The sequence below is a fragment of the Macrobrachium nipponense genome, chromosome 49 (assembly GCF_015104395.2).
Source record: "Macrobrachium nipponense isolate FS-2020 chromosome 49, ASM1510439v2, whole genome shotgun sequence".
Lineage (NCBI taxonomy): Eukaryota > Metazoa > Arthropoda > Malacostraca > Decapoda > Palaemonidae > Macrobrachium > Macrobrachium nipponense.
The window spans coordinates 13,484,344-13,507,120 of NC_087224.1; the positions used below are offsets into that span (position 1 = coordinate 13,484,344).

The 22,777-nt window shown below is 39.1% G+C and overlaps 1 protein-coding gene, 1 long non-coding RNA gene and 1 other non-coding gene across 4 annotated transcripts in view; 1 reads left to right on the forward strand and 2 right to left on the reverse strand.

Moving 5' to 3' along the window:
• Positions 1–1,454: 1,454 nt before the first annotated feature.
• On the reverse strand, positions 1,455–13,997 carry LOC135205346 (uncharacterized). Of its 2 annotated transcripts, XR_010312519.1 has the most exons (4): positions 13,887–13,997; positions 8,974–9,094; positions 2,525–2,590; positions 1,455–1,924 (listed from the first exon to the last, which is right to left on the reverse strand). It is a non-coding gene; the product is annotated as an uncharacterized LOC135205346 (long non-coding RNA). The 2 variants fall into 2 exon arrangements; XR_010312518.1 differs by lacking the exons at positions 8,974–9,094; positions 13,887–13,997 and adding an exon at positions 2,964–3,075.
• Trnaq-uug (transfer RNA glutamine (anticodon UUG)) lies at positions 3,689–3,760 on the reverse strand. Its single transcript has one exon. It is a non-coding gene; the product is annotated as a tRNA-Gln (tRNA).
• A 3,379-nt stretch (positions 13,998–17,376) lies between the features above and the next one.
• The window catches only part of LOC135205347 (probable protein phosphatase 2C T23F11.1), a 107,134-nt gene continuing 101,733 nt past the window's right edge, over positions 17,377–22,777 (forward strand). Inside the window, exon 1 of the mRNA XM_064235808.1 lies at positions 17,377–17,488. The gene's annotated coding sequence lies outside the window, so the exon portion shown is untranslated. The remainder of the gene's footprint in view (positions 17,489–22,777) is intronic.

Below are 22,777 nucleotides of genomic sequence, written 5' to 3' on the forward strand. Positions count from 1 at the left end.
CACCTTACGTTAACCACAGGGATTCTGAAGGGAACTTATGCCAGCATATGTTTAATGCGAATGCGTTTAGCTAAATATCACAATATATAAATAGCACATCTTGACTGCGTCCTTAACTATACTGTTTTTTTTCCATCTCTCCATCTGCCTGTGGTGTTTGGGCATGGTAACACTGGGTCCCGGGCTTTTAAATAGTTACGCTATGTGTAAGTTATAGGTAAATAAAAGGATATCTGGCTGCACATTTGCAACTGAAAAGGGCTTTAATAATTTACTGGACGCGAATTACACCGTTAATATTCGAAATAGGATATTTAAAGCCCGGAGCGCAATGTTACCATGCGCATAAACCACAGGCGGATGGACAGATGGAAAAAAAAAAACAAGAGTATAGTATGTCCGAGCTGGCCTGGGCTAGGTAAGATTTAGGTAGCCTAATACGTTGGCCTTCACACTGGAAAAACTCTCGAGACTTTAACTGGAATTATGGGTACGTTCATTTGACATCATCTACGAATGTGAAGTGTGCATTCAAAAGCTGCTAGTAAAAAGTCTCATTTTCTCAAAACTTAAAAACCATGATCCCTGCTTTATGTATAAAACTTTTTCTTAATGGGTAACTTTGGCAATCCATTGCTATTTACGTAATTAAAGCACTACGTTTTACCCACGTATTGGTCTAAAGTCATTCATAAGCTTCAGTGGTTAAATACTCCAAACAGTGCGAACTAATCTATCAAAAGCAAATACAAAACTTTTAAAAAAATCAATCTTTTTACCCCAGGGATAGCCCATCTGGGTCATTGTTTAACTCATAAAACCTCATTTTACCTTTGAATCCAGGTATAGTTTCATGCCTTCAAGTACTGCACCGTAATCCCTTCTTTCTAAAGTAAGCAACTGAATTTCAAATATGGATAGATTTTTTTCCTCTGAAGAACTAGTAGATCCATTAACTTAATGTTATTCCTAACTTCTTTGATTAAAATGCAATCTGACAACCTAGTGCCAACAACAACTTCGGTGTAACTTGCCAAGTCTACTTGGGATGGAGCAAGACTTGCGCTTTACTTTTCATTGCCCCTAGGACTCGATACCTAGACCCAGTCGTGCACACCCAGACCTAGACTCGCAGCCGTTGAGTGTTAACAGGGCCTGACATTAAAATTATACTTTAGGCCTAACTTCAAATTACACTTAACTCGAATGCTTAGAAAACTGTTTGTCAAATTACAATTTCACACCATAGTAACATTACATGTGGTGTCAAGTCATTTAGTTTAGTTAACAGTTCGTCGAAACGCCACGCACTTTTGCATAGCTTGAAGAGCCGCTTGAAGAGCCATTTCAGTACTAAGTAAATTATAGCCACTGAATTTTACAAAACTTAAGAGTTTCATTCAATAATTTGGAGCAGATTGTGATAAGATAACCAATTAAAATACCATACAAACTTAAGTTAAATGTCAATTCACATTTACAGGATTTCCGATACAAACCCAATGAAGAAAAAAAATAACCAATCTGGTATGAGAAACTTACGTATGTGATTCATACACATACAACTTTCCTTCGTTGTTAGGAAACCAAATTGACAGCAGCTTTATCTCGTTAAAATACAGAACTTTTAAAGTATTTTTATTCATTACTCAAGTACAACTTACTCCTGTCATATGCTGGTCTGTTAGGATAAAAAAAAACTGGTTCTGTGACTTCTGTCACCAGAAGCAGTTTGGTACAAGCAACAATGGCTCGCAATCACTCACACAAAGCTATTGGTGGCGCGTGCATACAACAGAAAGCTCCTTAGGCTGATATTTCAACCTTTCAAGTAGTCTACTATACTAGATCAGTCTAGTAGAAACCTCTAGTTGCCTAATACCACATTTAGATTTTGCAAACTCCATTGTCACTCAAACGTCACCTGCCGAGAGAAAAGATTCGGTTAAACTAGTGCTTCGATATTGGTTACGTAACTTTCAATACACGTTACCTTCAAAATTGAACAGGGAATATTTCAACAGTCTAGATTAAATGAAAGCATTAAGCCTACGTTTCTACACCAATTTTAGACCAAATACCACTCTGAAAGCTGAACAAAACTGACTACGCTAATTTTAACACAAGACAGTCAAAATCAGTTAAAAATTGTATAAGATAATTTTTCCATTCAATATTAAACTAGATTTTCCCCAAATGCCAAGTGTAGCCTACCCTTTTAGGATAATTAGATACGAATTAAAACTGCAAAGTAAAAGATGTGATGAAAAGTTTCGTAAACCAAACAGTTCTTTAAAATACTGAAACTTCACATACCAAGTACTAGGTCTAGTAGACTAGTACTAAGGTTTAGGTTTGTTTGTGTGTGGTGCAAGCCTCCCGGCTTGCCATACGCCAAACCTGAGTCTGCCGTATGACAATTAGGGATTCCTCCCCCCAGTTCAGGGGCTCCGCCCCTGAATGAGGGGAGGTTAAGCTTGCAAGAAGTTTAATTAAGGTACATTAAAAGAGGAAATCTTCTTACCTCTCGAATCTGAAGGCAAAATACTTTACCAAAGGAGTCCTCAGGCGCTTGTGTCCATGCAGAAATCTGGAAAAAAATCAGAAATAATAATAATTTACCAGGCTTAAGTGGTTAAAAACACCTAGAAATTTACAGTTATCGATAGATTAGTTTATGCATCAAGCCGTGCAAAAGCTTACGATCACATGAAATTCAAAACATGTACGTAACAGCTATACAACCGCTAAGATGACAACATTTATGTGAAGATTCCACTTCACTATTTTAAAATTTTCTCTCGAATTAATATATCAACAAAGTAAAGACTTTAACCAATAACCAAGTGATGTGAACCAGGTCGTTAATGTAGATTAACCATCATTCAACTAGACGCAATTTAATGATAATTTAATTAAAATAAAAAACCTGCAACAAAAAACAGACCACCTTCTAGTCTTACAACGGTCAACTCGATGAAACCACTCAATAGCTTCGATATCCAAAACGCTCTTACAAACGAAGCACACCCAGAACAATGAACACACTAATTTTACCTTGAAAATGGAGTCCAAACTCCCAGGATCTTTGTCTGTCTATTTTTAAATAAAGTTGCACTAGTAAGTCTCCCTACTACTATGGATGAAATTAACAGGAGGTGCTGTTCAAAGCCTCTAATTTGTCGCGCGAACGATAGATGGCAGTGTCGTTGCTCATTGTTTATGCTTATTTACGCAGAGAGAGAGAGAGAGAGAGAGAGAGAAGAGAGAGAGAGAGAGAGAGAGAGAGAGAGTTATAAGGAGTTACAAGGATTTGTGTTTCAAAGACTTATTTATTAGCCCATCCGAGGAGACATCGCGTGCTCACTTATCTCTTGGAGAGAGAGAGAGAGAGAGAGAGAGAGAGAGAGAGAGAGAGAGAGAGAGAGAGAGAGAGAGCTTGGTGATACAAGCAAAAGTAGTAGTAGTCATTCTATTTAGGCTTATGTAGCCTAGCGAGTATTTTTTAATCTTACAAAGTCAACAAAACATGACCAAAATGAAGTTTAGCCAGAAACCCAAAGAAAAAAAAATAGAAGAAGAATCTGGAGCAGAAACACAATGTAAACAAAACAACCTTTCGTTTTATCCTATCCTATCTCCTCCTTCTCTTCTTCTTCTTCTTCTATGTGAATCAGTCCAAGAAGAGAGGTCCCACCGAGACTCGAACTCGGATCGCTGGATTCAAAGTCCAGAGTGCTAACCATTACACCATGGGACCGTTATACACCCTCGTAACTGTGAGGTCGTGCGTTGGGTCTAACCGTGATACACTGAGTGTATATGTTTGTAAACGGTGTAAATTGGAGTATTCAGTTGGTTTGGTCTTGTTTATTTGTGATATATTTAGAGCAAATTGTGTGGTAATTATTCCAACTATTGTTTAACTACTTATTCAACGTATAGGTGGAGGATTATTGGATGAAACTAAAGCATTGTAAATGCAGTTCAGAATGTTTTTGTGGTGTAAACCAATGTATATTTACACCTTTTCGTGTTTATTTGTGAAGCATATGGTGTATATAGCATGGTCATTATTTCACCAAATTATTTAACGTAAATTTGAAGGATAGATGGATGAAATTAACTCACTCATTCATAGCTGGGTTTATACCGATTATATATGTTGTTTCGTGGTGAATGTGGCTTAGATAGCATTAGAATTATTTCACCAGTTATTTAACGTATTTTATGAAAGGTATACAGATGAAATTAACCTATTCATAGTTGAGTTAAATTCACTATAAATGCAGTTACATGGACAGGATAAACTCGTTGTTTGCGTATGACGTCATAATAACCTGTGAATTCAAGATATTTACGTAGACTGTTTTGTCACACGTTTAGTGATTACCTCGACGGGTGACCACCAAACAATACCAAATGCCTAATGGGGCATAAGCCCTCTCTTCACCATTACAGAACCATTAACCCAGGCCCCTGGAGGCCGTTGGGAGAGGCAATGAGCCACAGGAACGCTTGTAAAAACAAAGTTTTAGATTTGATCATACAGCAATCGCCATTTATACGTCTTTTCTGTTTGTGGAAAATTCGACGCCAACAATCCTTTCGTGATATTTATTTGCTTATTAACGTATTTTCATACGATCTGTTTCTTATTGTAGAGTTATTAATATCGTCTGTTGTCGTAAGGAAATTGCTGATTTGGTTTTCTGTCGTGAATTGTCCTATGTCAGATAACCGACCGACGAGAGGACTGTGGATGTTTACTCGTGTGAACTCCAAATGTTTATGCGTGTTAATGAGAGTTGTAGAAACTTTGCAGGCGTTATAGTTGAGAATGTGTGTGTGTGTGTGTGTGTGTGTGTGTGTGTGTGTGTGTGTGAGAGAGAGAGAGAGAGAGAGAGAGAATCACCCACAATTGTATTGTTACTTGTCACACAAAGCACCAGTTCATTCACTAGGCCTATAATTACCAGAAAGTTGAAACTCCTGGGTGGTTTTTTTTTTTTTTTTTTTTTTTTTTTTTAGTCTATCACTTTCATTATCACTCCGTTTTAATTCATATTTCCCATGTTTCAAGTTGAGCGAATGGTGAATACAATTTGATCTGCTACACCTCGTTTTGTGTCCATACTTTGAAGTTATGCAAGTAACAGAAACGAGGTGACGCATAGCGAGTCCTCTACTGTCCGGAAAAGAAAAAAAAAAAAAAAAAAAAAAAAAAAAAACCATAGTTGGGTAGTGCCGTCAGTGCACCTCATGAGTTGCAATGTAGGCATTTCCTAAGATTCTTCGCGGCGTCCTTACGACCCTAAAAATCTATATAAGATATAAAACAAAACAAAAAAACGGTCGGAAAAGCGACCCGTGAGTAGCCATAAGCAAGGTTTTGAGAGAGAGAGAGAGAGAGAGAGAGAGAGAGAGAGAGAGAGAGAGAGAGAAGAGTAGGAAACTTAGGGCGCAATTGACGACAAAAAGGAGAGAGAGAGAGAGAGAGAGAGGGGGGGGGAGGGGAAGAGACTTCAGGGGTCATCAGGGTGGGCAAGAGTAGGAAACTTAGGGCGCAATTGACGACAAAAAAGGAAGCCAGGTTTTTTTTTTTTTTTTTTTGTGCGGGGAGTAAACCTGTTCGTTGCAGCATGTATAACCTTCCAGCGCCCTCTGGGGAGACTGCCCAAGGTCTTGCTGTTCCCTGAGAGGTCGGCTTGCACCTGCGTCTTACCTCTGAGAGAGAGAAAGAGAGAGAGAGTTATTTTCTCAATTCAAAAACCGATCCATACACATTCAACATCCGCACATCACTTCTCTTGCAGAGAGTTGGCTCAACAATTCCCTCGTATACTTATCTAAAAAGAAACGTTAGGCTAACCATAGATAAAGGGTGTTCAGACCATAAAAATGACTGAATCTTGCTTATACAGCTCATATCTTGCTTCTGATTGGTCGGTGCGTTTGAATTGTATAACCTGTGATTGGTGGAGAACAGCGTGAGTTCCCACCAATCAGAATATTAGCTTCAGGGATCTCGGTTGCTGATTTTTACCGTCAGCGTAGAAATGTTTTTTGCAGTTGATGGCATATTTTATTAATACCTTATTTCCTCTTTATTGTTTTTTTATTATTTTCCTCTATATTCTACTTATTTCCACTTAGCTACATATTTTTAAATATTATCTATGTTACCAGAAAAGTTTAATCAGTTGTGTAATAATAATAATAATAATAATAATAATAATAATGATAATAATAATAATAATAATAATATCAGGTATTATTTTTCTTATTTTTTTAAAGTAGGTTTATTATTAATGCTTATAACAGCGTTTCTTAATCTGTGCGTCCTGGCGCACCAGGTACTCAGGCGTGCCCCAAGGAATAGGAAAATTATATTCTAATGTTCAAAATATCTGTAATTATTTTCAGAAATTTTGCAGACACCGAGTATGTTTCTATATCTGAGTCAAGTCTCCGATATTTGACATTTTAAACTGGAAGGTAAATTCTTTAATCTTTCCTTTCCATTTCGAGTGAAGTGAAGTGTCCAGCTAAGAAAATTAAGATTAGACCTAATCAGAAGTACGACCAAAGTTATTCAAGCTTTGGCTTCATGTGGACTGGAGATGAAAATCAGCCTTTGTTTGGTTTGTGGTTGCAAAATGTCAAATGAGTTTATGCTTCCTAGTAAATTAAGCAAACATTTTTAAACATCGCATCGCAGTCTTCAAGGAAAAGACGTAAATAATTTCAAAAGACAACTTGAGCAACAAACAAAGCAAGCATTTGCTTTCAAAAGTAGAGTAACGTTGCCTGAAAAAGCTCAAATTGCATCTAATGAAGTATAGGAAATGATTGCCGTAAAGATGAAGTCACATACTCTTGCTGGATCTATTATTTTGCCCGCTTGAAGAAAGATGGTGAAGTCTATGCTAAGGGATGATGCAGAGAACCAATTAAGTAATATTCCACTATGAAATAATACTGTTCATAGGCGCATTCTGGAAATGTCTACCGATATTGAGGAACATGTTTGTCGTAATAAACTTCAGGATGCATATACTTTGCGCATAAGTTGATGAATCAACAGACATAAATAACAAAGCGCAATTACTGGCTTTTATTCGCTTTATTGATGGGGATAGAATAGTAGATCAGTATCTTCGTTGCAAGGAATTGCTTGCCACTACTAAAGGTGAAGATAGTTTCCTTATTTTGAGTAGTTATTTTGAGAAATTTTATTTATCCTGGGAGCCGTGTGTTGGAATTTGTACTGATGGAGCTCCAGCAATGATGGGTTCCATTAAAGGTCTTGCATCATTTGTAAAGCAAAAGATTCCCAAGATAATAACAACTCACTGTTTCTTGTATAGAGAAGTCCTGATAACAAAAACACTGGGTGTTAAATTGAAAGAAGTTTTTGATCAAGATGTCCAAATGGTAATTTTCATCATGACTAGACCAGTCAAGGCTCGCATATTTGAACAATTTTGTGAAAACATGGATTCACAACACACTCGCTTGCTATTGCACACAGAAGTGAGATGGTTGTCAAGAGGAAAGGTACTCTGTCTTGTGCTTGAACTTCTCGAAGAACTATTGGCATTTTTAAAAAAGAAAATGAAAGTAAATTTTGTGGACTTTTGGAATGTGAGTTTTAGACATCAAAACTGGAATATCTGATTGATATGTTTCAACACTTGAATAATCTGAACATGACTATGCAAAGTGGAAATGAAAATCTTCTCTCATCAACCGACAGAATCAAAGCATTCCATAGAAATAAAAATAGTGATTTGGAAAAGAAAAGCAAGATCAGGCTGTTCGAAAATGTTTCATTTGCTGAGAAAAGGTTATTCATGCGATTTAATTCCTTCAATAGTGAATCATTTAGCGACTCTGGAAGGTAATCTGCATAATTGATTTCCCTCAATAAACACCGAGCAGTACGACTGGATACGCAACCCTTTCATTGATATTTCTACCGAGGACGTTGGCTTTTCGTTAACAGAAGAGGAAGAGCTAGCTGGCCGCTATATCTACTGATCGGGGATTAAAGATCAAGCATAAAGAGGTGACCATCGATCAGTTTTGGATTTCAGTTAAAGAAGAAGAATATCCTTCAATAGCTAACAAGGCACTAACGGTTTTATTGCAGTTTTCCACATCTTATCTTTGTGAACAAGGATTTTCTTTACTGACTAACATTAAATGTAAAACTAGATCAAATATTAAATCTATTGATGAAGAATTGAGAGTTTATCACGTATAAGGCATAACATTCACAAAATTGCTAATTCTCATCAAGCACGGGTTTCACTTTAGGATACTTAAATACAAAATGTAATATCTAAAAAATAAATGGTTATTTTAGAATATATATCTATTTTCCTATTACTGCTACTACTAATACTACAAATTATAATAATAATAATCATCATCATCATCATCATCATTATTATTATTATATTATTATTATTATTATTATTATTATTATTATTATAAAATAAAAATATGCAGCATATAAAAAAACACATTTTAAAATATGCTTGAACGCTATGCACAAAAAAAGTAAAATATCGTCTCAGGAAGAAAGTATTACCGTACCAGCCACCTAAAGTTTTAGAAACTTCACAATAAATTCAAATTTCTTAAGTATTTTCTCCATATTAAAATCAAAGGTGCGCCCTAAAGTTTCTGTTAATAATAATAATAATAATAATAATAATAATAATAATAATAATAATAATAATAATAATAATAATTTTCCCCCAAAAAAGTTGATTCAGTTGACAAAAACAAAATAAAAGTCAAAGAAAAACAATAAAAAAGTAATGGGGAGGCTGAGAAGGAAGAAGAGAAGGGGGTAGGAAAAGAGGACAAAGTTTCCTACTAAGAGAGAGAGAGAGAGAGAGAGAGAGAGAGAGAGAGAGAGAGAGAGAGAGAGAGAGAGAGAATAGAATAGAAATTCCTCACTTGAAGACAAACAGGTTGCGTCATGTGTAGTAGTAGTAGTAGTGGGTGGGATATGCCTTTGAAACGGCTCCCTTGCTTCTTTTATTCCTCCTTTGTTTGTGTTTGCTTGAGCTTCTTCTCTCTGAAATACCACATTTCTTTTATAAAATCTTTCCGATTCTCCACTTCCTCCCTCATTAGTACTACCAATAAGATTATATTTGCTACTAATTCCTCTTTATTTTCTTGATATGGTTGCTGCATAAAGCTATATCTATTTCTAATTTCATTGTATGCTGGACAGTAAAGTAAGAAATGTTCTAAATTTTCATTTTGTTCCTCACAGTATAAACATTTTGTATCTTCTCCTTTTATCCTATTTCTATCATTTAATCCTAGTATACCTAGTCTGGCCCTACTGATCAGCATTGTTTTTTCAGTGTTATCATACCAGATTTCTTCTCTTATGTTTTCTTTATATTTTCTGTAGATTCTTAATGTTGACTTTTCATTCATTTCTTTCTGCCATATTTTCTGTCCCAATTGTTTATTATTTCTCTAACTGTTTTGTTTTTAACTGCTTCAATTTTTACTTAAGTTTTATATTTAGTTCGTTTCATATACTCTTTTACTTGCATTATCCAGGGTTTTTTTTTGTTTTCATACTAATCATTGTTATCTCATATAGGAGCCTATTTCCACCATTCTTCAGTGTATGTTTCAGGTAGAAAAGTTTATTCTTCATATCTCTAGATTGGCAGGAAGAGGCCCCTATTTCAGATCTTAACGCACAACTTGCTGTGTAACTTGGCGCTTTCAATATTGCTCTGTATAACTTTATTATCTATCTTCTGCAATTCATTTATTGTTTTCCTGTCAAGTTTCATGACTTCCATTGCATACATGAATGAAGGCATCGCTAGTCCTTTCCAGTACAATTTTCCTATTTTTACCCTGCTACAGCTTTTATTGATGACTGCATTAGCCATATTTGCCATCTGCTTTGCTTTAATTTGGGCCCTTTTTATTTGTTCTCTGAAGCAGTCTTTCATGTTGTTGATTGTTACTCCTAGGTATTTAATATTCTTAACTATTTTTATTCCTTCTATGTGCTCCATATTCTCCACATCATCGATACTGTACCAGTCGTTATATATTAGTATGTTACTCTTGTCCTTGTTTATGTTTAGGCCACATTCACCCGCGATTTCCATAAGGGTTTTTATTGATTTTGTTATTTCTTCTAGTGTGTGCCCTAGTATTAACCCGTCGTCTGCATATAGTAGTGCCACTATCCTCATTACTTCATTTCTGAAACCTTCTGTTGTATTTTCTAATTTTTTCTATTATCAGGTACGTTATTAATAGAAAGAATATGGTTGAGCCATTGCATCCCTGTCTTATTCCATTAGTTACATTTAGTTCTTTTTGTTCTATATTGTTAAGGCATAGGCTTGTTACATCATTTGTATATATCTTTGCAACTGTATTTATTACTTCCGCATGTAGTCTGTATTTCATCATGACCTCAATGAGCTTTTTCCTATTAACTGAGTCAAATGCTTTTTGGAAGTCTATTGATACTACAAATAATGGGTCCTTTCTTCTGTAAGTTTCTTGTATGCAGTATTGTAAGATATATAAATTATCGATTCTCTCCTTTGTGCGGTAAAGCCGGATTGCAGTTCATTCATTTTTCCTATATTTCTAATATGTTTTTCTATTTTGTTCTCAGGATCCCCATGAAGATTTTATATGATGCATTTGTTAGAGCAATTGGCCTTAGATCTTTGACTGTGGGGTTTTGTTTTTTGGGCGTGAGTGTTGTTTTGACTTAAACCAGCTTTTCTGCGTTTTCCTGCCCTTCAGTATTTTTCATTTAACATTCTGCCAATTCTTTTAGGAGGTTGTTACTTTGTAAGAGTAATTTGAACAGTACTGGCTTCATTCCATCTGGTCCTGGTGCTTTTTTTTTGTCTTCATTTTCTCAAGTTGATTTTTTACATCTTCTTCTGTTATGTGGATTTCTTCCATGGTCTAATCTCTGTCTCTGTTTGGTCATACACTCCATGCATATGTTCTCTTAAAGATATATGGCATTTCATCTGCTGTCCTAATCTTTTCACTATTGCTTCCATGTCATGTTTGTACTGTTCTTTCTTGCTTTCATTCCATATCTCTCCTATTTTGTTTTCTTCTTTTGTATATTGTTTCCCAGAATTTTACCAGCTCTTTCCTAGGGTTTCGTCCTTCATCTCTTGCTTATTTTCATCGAATATTCTTATCCATTCTTTTTCTGATGTGGTCTTTCCTCTCAGCATGTCTATATATTCCCAGATTTTCCTGTGTCTGTTTTTTATCATTCATTATCTCATTTCTAATCTTTTCTTCATATTCTTCATATGCTTTCTTTATTATTATCTGTACTTTTTGTTTTGTTTAAGATATGCTTCTTCATAGTATCTTCTTTCTTCTATACTTGTGGCTTTCCTTTTTAATTTGTTATATACCCTTCTTTGGCTTATTTCTTTCTTTGTTTCTTTGGTGACCCATACTGGTTCTATTTCTTCTTGCTTTTCTGTCTTTAACCTTCTTTTGATTATCTTCTCTAAGTTTATTTGTTTTTGCTTCACTCATTGTTTCTTCCAACTGGGTTAGATCTCCTTTTCTGTCTTGTTGGCTTACTTTTATACTTTATATATTCAAGGTATTTCCTGTGGTAGACTCTTCTGTAACTTTCAAATATTTGATTTCTTTTGTTTCATTTCTGAATGTTTTCCTTACTTTAGTGTTCATTTTGAATTGGACCTTTATGAGGTGATGGTCTGATAGATCTATTCATATTTTCCCTCGTCTATCTCCATACATTCATATTTTTTATACATATTTTGGTTGACTAGGGCAAAGTCTATGGCACTGTTCTGATCTCCTCTACTCCAGGTTATCTCCCCTTTGCAGCTGGGATCTCCATTTAATAGCGTTAAATCATATTTTTCCATCAAGTCCATAACATATTTTCCATTTTGGTCAAGTTCTTGTGTCCCTAGGAAACCTAAATGCCCATTGAAATCCCCAAGGACTATCATAGGCAGGTTTGTGGATTTTTCTATGGCTACATGTAAGGCGTTTATTATTCGTTTATTTCTTTCTTTATCACTAGTTGACATGTAGACCAGAATTATGTTGAATATTGTTGTTCTATAATTAACCTTTACTATAAGAATGTCTTTGTGTTCCGACTTTTCTTTTCTATCTGGATCTCTCCTTTGTTTCTGTACATTATTAGTAGGCCTCCTCCTTTGGTGTCATCTTCATCTCTCATTGAGTCTACCACTCTGATGCTTGTTGGGAATAGTAATTTTTGCTGTTTAAGGTGTGTTTCTGTGATGCACATAATTGTGTTTTCTTTTGTTATCTCCACTAGCTCGATTATTTTTGCTTTTGTCAGTCCTTGGGTGTTTATAAGCTTTATTTCAAGATTTCTTGATATATCTTCTGTCTTGCTCCCTATTTTTTCGCTTTCTCTATTTACAAAATTGCTTCTACCATCTAACCCTTTATCTATCTTTTGCAAACCACTTTTTTCTTCTAGGTCTAATAGTCTAAGATTGTTACTAAAGTTACTTCCTACACCTACCTGCCCTAAACTAATTTCCCTTCTACTTCCTCCCTCAGAGCTCTTAACATTACTACTAGATATTCTATTTTTCTCCTAAATCTAATTTATTTAGCACGTCCTTAACCTAAAAATCATTATTACTTCCCTATATCTCTAAATTATTTAACAATTCTATCTACCTTGTTTAACATTTTCCTACCTCTAACTCATTTACACTTCTAACAATTCTTTGTTTCTATCTATATCCTCTGACTTCCTTTTTAGAGCATTCTAGTCGTCTGAAAGTTTTCTCTTCTCTTCAGCTCTCCCTTACTTATGAACCATCCTTCCTCTTTGTTATCCTGCTTTTTCTTTAATTCGGATCTTAATATGCTATCTTTTTTCTCTTTCTTTAGCAGTCATGTCTGGAACTATAGATATTTTTTTTGTAAATATCCTTCTTTGCATTCCTTAGCAGTCTGGGAACTTTTTAATATGTTCCACTTTTTTTCCCTCTCATGGCTGAGTTTTCACTAGAAGTGGTGCTGGGGGCCTTGATCTGCCTATCGCCTCATTGTTTTGACCTTGTTGTCAGTCGTGGCCTACCTAAAACCTTACTACATCTTTAATATTCCATTCATCTTTATTAAGGTTAGTTCTTTGTGAATATTTTCTTTGCACCTCTCTTCATCTAGCTTCAAGTTTTCTGTTTCCTCTCCTGCTATATGCTCTGGCAGGTTGAATATGATTAGGTTTTCCTTCCTTCTGTCTTTGTCCTGGGCCTCTCTTATTTCTTCCTGAATTGTTTCCCTTATTCTACTGCTGCTGAGGATCTCTTCCTTTATGTCTTTTGCTAGGGTTTCTTTAATGTCCTTAATCTCATCCCTTATGTCTTTGACTAGGGACTCTTTAATGTCCTTAAAGTCCTTAAGGGTTATTTCTATTTGCAGAAGTCTACCTTTAAGCGTTTGGTTCTCTTCCCTGAGTTCTTTGATCTCTGTATCCTTCTGGTCCTGACACTTACTACAATCTGCACAATACCTTTTATTATATCTACAGCTCTCTGAATCCCAGCATACTGATTGAATCCCAGAATGATCATTAGTGATATTGGCGCAATTCGTATGAAACCATTTCCCTACATTTGTCGCATTCTAACGCCTTTTGTTGCCTACCTACTTCCCTTCTACACTGTGGGCACGTGTCCCCTGAATTTTGGTGAGGTCTAGCACGGTTATCAACTCCACCTACGCTATCTCGGTTACTCCTAGATCCTGCCATTTCTTATATATGCCCTAGATATGCAAAAAAAGTAAATCAATGTTGCAATACTTGCTTTGTTCGTTGTGGTCACGTTTAACTCAGAACAAACACAAAACAAAGGGAGAATAACACGTTACCCAGCCACACAATGCTGCCACCACGAGTTCGTGTGAGTCCCTTCGCCGAACGACGAGTTGTTTATTCCTTCTTTTCTTCTTCCTTCTTCTTCTTCTTCCTTGGTTCTTTCTTGTCTCTTGTTCTTCTTCTTCTTCTTCTTCTTCTTCTTCTTCTTCTTCTTCTTCTTCTTCTGCAATTTTCGGTCATAATTTGAGGCATTTTAAACGTTTGTTTGTTTGTTTTTATGTTGTTCTAGCTATGTCGTAGTCGTTATTGGTGTTTGGACGTGTATATACTGTATTACGTGCGTTTGTGTGTGTGTATGTGTGGTAGAATCTTCGTCGAAGAGACCCTCATGTTTCATCTTCTTCTTCTGCAGTTTTCGGTCATAATTTGAGGCGTTTTAAAAGTTTTTTTGTTTATGTTGTTTTAGCTATGTCGCAGGCGTTATTGTTTGGATGTGTATAAACTGTTTATACGCGCGTTTGTGTGTGTGAATATATACGTCTACTCAGAATTTCTATTCCCCTTTTCCGCCTACATTGAAGACACTCCTTCTTAAGCATTCTCCACGCAACGGCGCATCTCAAACTCCATAAATTATCTCACGCAGAGAGCTTTCCCCTAAAACTCACTTTATAAATAGCCTTTCTGAAACCCAACGACGAGTCATTATTACACGTCCCTTATTGTAAACAATTGCACGGGTGCAACCCGAATGTTAAACCTTTTTAAAGTGTCAATTAAGGTGACCCCAAACCCGATTCACGCAGCGAACGGTACCTCTGAATCTGTGGGATGTTGCAGTTGGTTGCAGCCCAGTTTCTCTCCTCCGTCTGTGGGGAAACCTAGGCTTAAACTCAAGTGTGACTTGAGTTTCTCTAGTTGTCTGGACGTTAATGGAATAATGAAAGCTTAGAGCTAGCTTAAATCTATGTTAGATAAGGTTGGGTTCATTAGAACCCAGCCTCTGTACATTACGAGAGAGGAGACTTATAAATGTAGACCTATAAAACATTTGCAACGGTGGGGGTTTTCTCCCAGTTCCACAATCTGTCTCTGTCTCTTGCCATTTAACAACTCTATCTCCTTCTCTCACAGTTTTAAGCGCTTGAATGGACGAAAGGTCCCCTATTCCTGGCCTAAAAATCAATCATGAAATCGAATCAAAACTAAGAGGCCATTTCACGGGACGAATTCCAAATCCACCTTCAACTAGACGTAAGAGAAGTCAACTCCCGAATGTCTGATTATGCAATGCGTCTCAAATTACTTGCAACTTGCAAGAGGTGATGCTGCGCTGTCTGTTGTTATGTCCGGAGAATCATCTCTGGAAAATCTCCAGCGTCCAGAACCGGATTTGTTGTCTGAGGACAGGGAAACGCCTCGCTTACGATTCCTGAGGTAGTCAGTAGTTTTAGCTAAGTAAAAGGACACTGTTTAAATTAACGTTCTAGATGTTATGTAAGCCTTCCAATCCTGTTTTTTTTTTTAACTGAGTTAACTAGAGCCGGTGACTGCGCTAAGTAAGATGGATAAATGTTTAGATTAAAATTCGCAGAACTTGATTTCATCCACCGTAGCTTCGTTTCTTATCAGATGGGACAGACTGGAACTAGTTGCTAGGCTGAGGGAGATGGCATTACTAGCAGGATAAGAAGTAAATAAAGAAAATAAAATAAAATGAAGGGAAACAAAGGGGGTAGACCCTATTGCTCTCTATATGGAACTTGAAGGAAGGTTCTTTAAGTTATATGAAAACCCTTAGGCCTAACCTATTAGTAGGTGGAGCTAGAGACTAAAACCACCTGGTTTTCAACAAGTCTTAGGCATGAGGTTGCTAGCCCTGTTTCCATACGTACCTTGACATCAGCTGGTAGTTGGTAAGACTAAAGGAGCACAGAAGTAAGAAGAAAATTCTAAAATAGGACGAGCTCCTGTTAAGAGTGCTACTGCTTACGGGGTGCACATAGCTTGATGGTTTTGGTAGGACTGAGAATTCTTTTTTCTTTTTGCCAAGTCAGTGACCAGAGCCCCTAGACCTAGAGAAAAAAAAAGGTATCTTGTTTTTCACGAGAAAACGTGGAGTTATAAGAGATGATATCACAGCACAAAAGTAAGTCTTATTTAGTGGGGTCTCACTAATGGGCCAAAAGAGTTCCAGTAACAAGTTCCCCAAAATTAAACAAGAAGGTTTTGACAACCACTTTTTAGTCTTAAGCTCAGTAGCAGAAACCACCCAGGACAGCATTTTCAAACCACGCCCATTAAACCCCACCCCTATGGGCTTAGTCCATCAACTGAAACCCACTTACATAACTACATAACAAAACCATAAATGTAGTATGATAATCTCTAATGGGATGATTGAATATAATACGCATAACCAGAGTGAAATTCAAGGTATTTGCGGATGATACCTAAATTTTAATTTCTCCATCAACGAGTTCCAGGACAACAAATGAAGAACTGAAACTGTAACTTGGTTTTCAGTGCTCAGTTGCTTTAAGGATTACTAAATATCATCTCAGGAAATTGTCTTTATTTAACAGTATGTAGATGGGAGTACTATCAAGATATTTGTGGTTAATTGTTTTATTAATAGTGTGGACTACAGGAACGCTATCACTCAAAATCTACTTAAGGTGCAACTTAGGAAGCTGCAAGTAAGCACGTCAATTGTTGGTTCTAGATTCAAGAGCCTTCAAGTTTGCAGCCCCAAGATTGTACCGCAAGCATCCATTTCCACCTGTCATCAGGACTGATGGAAAGAAATCAAGTCTTAAAAAAACTAAGCCATTTCTTATTTCCTGAAATTCATGATAGCTTGGATTTGACAGTCTGATATGGAGGATGCATCTAGACTCTTCGCGTCACTTCGTGGCGTCTTACGAAACGTCTCACGTCAAATGCAAGAGTATGAAAAAATAATGATCGCCTGCTGAATGCCCGAGGGTATTTTGGAGAGATCATCCTCGCTACTGCGCCATTCGAGAGAACATTGTAAGAATTCGCTATATATGACATCTTTGACTCAAAATTATCATGATAACTGTTGAATGCCCTAATGTTTATTTACATATTTTCATTTATTTAACCGGTTTCTGTGGCATTGGAAAATTCACGAGGGAAAATGCGCTTATTTGTAATTTATATTTTTGCGGGAAAACAGCGCACAAAGACACTTAAATGGAGTTCCCAACTAAATATTGATTAAATATTTCGCATCTCTGCCATTCTGGAAGAGTTACGCCTTCGGGAGGGATACGAATGACGTCAGAACGAAAATCGTCTTTTGGTCGAATATCCGGATAATCCATAAACTTTCACATACAGAACTGAGTTATAAAATTTTTGTGGATGTTTTAAGTGTCGTAACGTTTAAATTTCATGAGAAAAAAGCAAAATTATTTTTAAAAAAACGTCAACCGCGACTTTTTTTCATTCATCCTGCCGGTGCTCGAACGCGCGTTTGTTTACATGTCGAAATCCAGCGACACCAGTGACCGCCTCATCCCCGTCGCTTATTTATTAAACCATTCCGTTGCCGTAGGAGATGTAAGTCACCCCACAACCCTCACGTTCTTTTTTGATGTAAGGAGACCCCCTCCCGAATTCGTCCCCGGGGGGAAATGGGGCTGTCGTTTTGGCCGAGAGGGCCAACGAGTCTTGGGAGAGTGAGAGAGTAACCTATCGAGCAGACGAAAAAAAAAAAAAATGGATAATCCTGTGACTAATTCTTTCGGCTGATCTGAGCCAGTCACGGAATGTCGATCATGTGTCCTTTATACAAAATGGCCCCTTAATTTATATATATCCATTATTTAAATGTATGGACTACCTTGATTACCTAACAACTGTGATAGGCTAGCTAATGGAAGCTACCAATAGGCTACAGGCGTAGGGAACCATTTTATTTAATGTGTTTTAATTGCCTTATTGGTTATTTTATAAAGCATTCTCGGAAATTTCTATTTACTTTGGTGGTTAGTTTGCATATCTGCGGTACGCAGTTACAGCTCATTTCCTGGATAAACAACCGCATGGACTGGCTCAACTCACCGACGGTCACAGCTGGACACCCTCCGAAAAAGTACTTATAACGCATCCTGACACCGGAGATGGCCATCAGTCGCGACTTGTTGTTGGTGAGAGACGGAGCTAAAGACCTGTACTCTCCTTTTGAAGTAAGTATTTTCTCCAAAGTTAGAAATTAAGGCCAAATTTAGAGCATTAAACAGAGGGTAGTGAAAAGGGTGGCCAACGCAGTGCTAATCTCACCAAAAAACTTTCGAAATTTTTACTTACGCTTAAATATCTTAGAAGATTGGCGCCATCTCGATGTTTGTGGAGTCGCTTGTGTCAACAAACTTCCCATTTCCTGTGATAAATCCGCACACCACTTCTACCCATAGATGCTTGGGCACTTTCATCACAACAATCGGAACGCAGTCACTGGGCACGATGTTTTTAAGTAAACAACTGTTTTGGTAGAAGACGACGACGAAGCGTGCACTAGATAATTATTTAAATAAATAGTAAAACATCAATATTTTACATATTTATGATGATTAATTTGAAAATATTCGTTATTGAAAAAGTAACTTGATTCTGACTCAAATTTAAGTAATTATTTTTTGGAATTAGAACATTCTTTTAGTCCTGTATTATGGCGTCACGACATCTTGACTTTCGTACCTATTGTAGATGAATTGCTATACTCAATTTTCATGCAGAACAGTTTACGTTATTCATGCAGATTATTATCAGCTATTCATGTAATTGTTATAATCATAATGCGCATACATATAGCATATCTTTATTATTTACTTTTTGGATATATGTAGATGTTTTACTGCCGGATTACCGCCGTAGTGGGACGCAATTGCTTTCGGTCCCTGGGCCTATGTCTGTTTTCGCACCATAAGAAATTAATGGGGCCGAATTTGCAATGACCAGAAAGTCGTTAAAAGAGAAAAGTTAGCATTGAGGGGCATATGTTTTGATTCAGAAAAATACATTGTTCCGATTACGTAACTACAAACCCTCGGTCCTTTAAACAATAGGAAGGTAAACTAGCGGCAGCGGTGGGACGGTCGTAAGCTTCGAAACAAGGGAGGAAACGGTAGTTAACTGCTTGTCGATGCTGCGAGGGCGAGGTGAAGAATCACTTTTGCTTTCGGCGCGGGTGTGAAGGACGTGTTCGTCATCGCTCTCTGCCGCTTCATCGTCGTATGCTTTGTTTATATTGTGTTTTCTACTAATGGTTTGGTTTGACTTGAAAATGAAACTGTAAGTACACTGTTTTCATTTCATTACTTAATTATGAATCAACATGGAGCAATCGCCGTAGAGACGGCGATTCCGCTCTTTTCATGAATTGAACCTTTAATTATGTCTCGGTGCGAGGGCGGGCGCACTCGCGCCGAGTCATGTATTTTGGGCGAAAGTGTGTAATTGAAAGATGTAAGTACTCTTTGTTCCGACACGGCATACAAAACCTTCGGTCCTTTTACAATAGGAAGGTACTAGCGGCAGCTGGATAGGTCGTAAGCTTAGAACAAGGGGTTCGGTAGTTAACTGCTTTGTCCGACAGGCGCGCGCTGCGCGACTGGGAGGTAAACAAATCACTTTTGCTTTCGGCCTGCTGGCGTGTGGACGTGTATCATCGCTCTCTGCCCGCTTCATCGTCGTTTGCTTTCGCATGATTGTGTTTTTCTTTTTCTATTTATCTAGTGAAACTGAATTGTAAGTACAATCATTTCATTGAATTCTTTGTGAATTAAGGATCTTGGTGTCACCACGCCTCCGATTACCCGAGTGCCGGGACTGAAGGGCGTAAGTGCGGGAATTCATTTTCCCAGAAATGATCCTCGTATTGTGTATGCTCGGTGCCGAGGGCGGGAGCACTCGCTCCGAGCGTAGATTGGGTGGAAATGTGTAGATGAAAATCGTAAGTAAGTGCTCTTTTCATTTATATTTTTTTTTGACCTGTATGCCCGTTGCCGAACGATGCGCTCGGCACGGAAAACTTATTTAGTATGGAAGTGGAATCGCAAGTACAGTATTCTTTTTCATTTTCATATATTATTTTGATTGTAGCAATACTCATTTGTTCCGACACGGCATACAAACCTTCGGTCCTTTTACAATAGGAAGGTACTAGCGGCAGCTGGATAGGTCGTAAGCTTTCGAACAAGGGGTTCGGTAGTTAACTGCTTGTCCGACAGGCTGCGCGCGCGCGACTGGTAGGTAAACAAATCACTTTTGCTTTCGCCTGCTGGCGTGTGACGTGTATCATCGCTCTCTGCCCGCTTCATCGTCGTTTGGCTTTCGCATGATTGTGTTTTTCTTTTTCTATGTATCTAGTGAAACTGAATTGTAAGTACAATCATTTCATTGAATTCAATTGTGAATTAAAGGATCTTGGTTCACAACGCCTCCGGTTACCCGAGTGCCGGGACTGAAGGGCGTAATTGCGGGAATTCATTTTCCCAGAATGATCCTCGTATTGTGTATGCTCGGTGCCGAGGGCGGGAGCGCTCGCTCCGAGCGTATATTGGGTTGGAAATGTGTAGATGAAAATCGTAAGTAAGTGCTCTTTTCATTTATAATTTTTTGACCTGTATGCCCGTTGCCGAACGAATGCGCTCGGCACGGAAACTTATTCAGTATGAAAGTGGAATCGCAAGTACAGTATTCTTTTTCATTTTCATATATTATTTTTTATTGTAGCAATACTCATTTTGGATCAGTTTCCGAGCTTGCCCGGAGATTGATCCTTCCCCTTTTTAATTTGAATGAAGTGAAATCGCAAGTGCAGTTCTTTTTCATTTTCATTTTTTTATTGAGATTGCATTGTTGACTGGGATCAATGTTCCGCTATTCACGGGAATTGATCCTTCCCCTTTTTATTTGTATGAAGTGAAATCGCAAGCGCAGTAGTCTTTTCATTTTCATATATTTGTTGATTGCATCATTTCATTATGGATCAAGGTTTCCAGAAACCTTGATCCATAAAGGTAAGGTAATGAAACCTTTCACCCTTGCGCTCGGTACCGAGGGGCGCAAATGCGCTCGATCCGAGCCCTTATTCATTGTGAAGTGAATCGTTTTGCAAGATGCATTTTCATTTTGTTCCTTATTATTGATTGCATCAATTTTATTTGGTTCAAGTTCCGCTCAGTCAGGAATTGATCCTTATGCCTGTATTCGTGCCGATGGCACGATTGCTCTAGGGCTCTTATTTTGTTGTTGGGTACATGGGGACTGTGGCGGGGGGTGGGGAACGAGACCCCCCCCGCTCAGTTCCCCACAGATGACTCTTCCCCTTGGGGGGGGGAGGTTATCGGCGTTCTTCTCCTCGCCCGATCCGTCGAGCGCGGGGGAGGGCGCTCGGTGCCGATGTACAATTGTATTAGGGGTCTTCCACTCGTTCGGGAGGGATCAAACCCCCGCACGAGGGGATTTCCCCCCCATTAATCGCTACTACTATATTTCCGCAGGTGCTACTGCCACGAGGGTGGACCTTGGTGAGGTATGGGCGTCCATTCCAATTGCAGAGCGTGCTGGTGTCCAGGGGCTGCGGTTTCTATGTCTGGGCCTACTGCGGTCACCCATGGAGTGGTGACCACGCAACCAGGTGACGACGTCCCTCCTCACCTGGTGTACTCGCTCACGTGGTAACAGTCTTGCCTACAGCGCTGTGAAGTGCCGTTCGCCTTACCGAGAGGGGGGCGTGCCGCCGCCGCTCGTGGTTGCCGCGCTGCAGCGCGCCACACTTACCGCTGACCCTAGAACTCGCCCGGACCTGCCGCCGGTACCAGGATGTTGCTGGCTGCGCTACATTCCTGTGTTTCCGGTGCTGCCTGCCGTACCTGCCGATTCTGGGCTGACTGTCCATGCAGTTGCTGCGCTGGCTGGCTGTTGCCTGCGCTGCTGTTCTGCGTTCTGCGTGCTGCTGGCTGTCCCTACCGATGATGTGCTGGCCGTGCCTGCTGTTCCTGGATGCCCATACCTGCTGATGTCGTCCCTGTTCGTGTGTAGGCTACCCCAGACTTGGTCTGTCTGTACAGTGCGTCCGGGCCCTGTGGCTTCGGCTACAGCAGCCCCGGCTCCGCCCTGGATAGCAGATCTTACGTCTGTCCTGAGGAAGCTGACGAAGAAGAGGAGGAAGGTGTCGTGGTCGTCGTCTTCATCTTCTTCATCGTCGTCGGCCGCCGCCTCTTCCCCTTCGACTTCTAAGGCTTTACAGCCGAGGAAGAAGAAGGTCGCCTCATCCCTCCTAAGAAGTCTCCCTCGGGAGCTTCTCGGGGACCCGTCTCACCTCGGTGGACGGGAGGGTTCCTTCCGCTGGTCCTCCTGCTCCTTCGGGAGCGGGGCCCGTCTCTTCTTCCGCAAGGAAGAAGACTACGGGGACAGAGGTACCGGCTATAACACCGGTACTTCCTCGCCTGGTGTCAGTGTTCTGCCACTGCATCAGGGTCGTCTCGGCCTCTCGTTCGCGGGAGGTACCGAGTGTACGGTCGCCTACCAGCGACCGTGCAGCCAGGAACCAGACCTCTGAGTCCGCTCAGCGTCAGGTTCACGGCACGGGGCGGAAGACTGGTGACAGCCGCTCATGCGACTCTCACCAGACCAGCTCTCACTCTCGCGTGAACAGCTGGCTACCCGGGGACGTGACGGTCCACGACCGACCACGGCTGAGGCTGGGAAGAGGTCCTCCCGTTCGCCGGTGCCAGCCACGGCTGGAACCAGCGACGTGACGTGCCGTGAGGACAAGCACCGGTCTCACTGCGACAGTGGAGCCTGCAGGTCGCCTGACCGTCGCTCTCACAGAGAGCGATC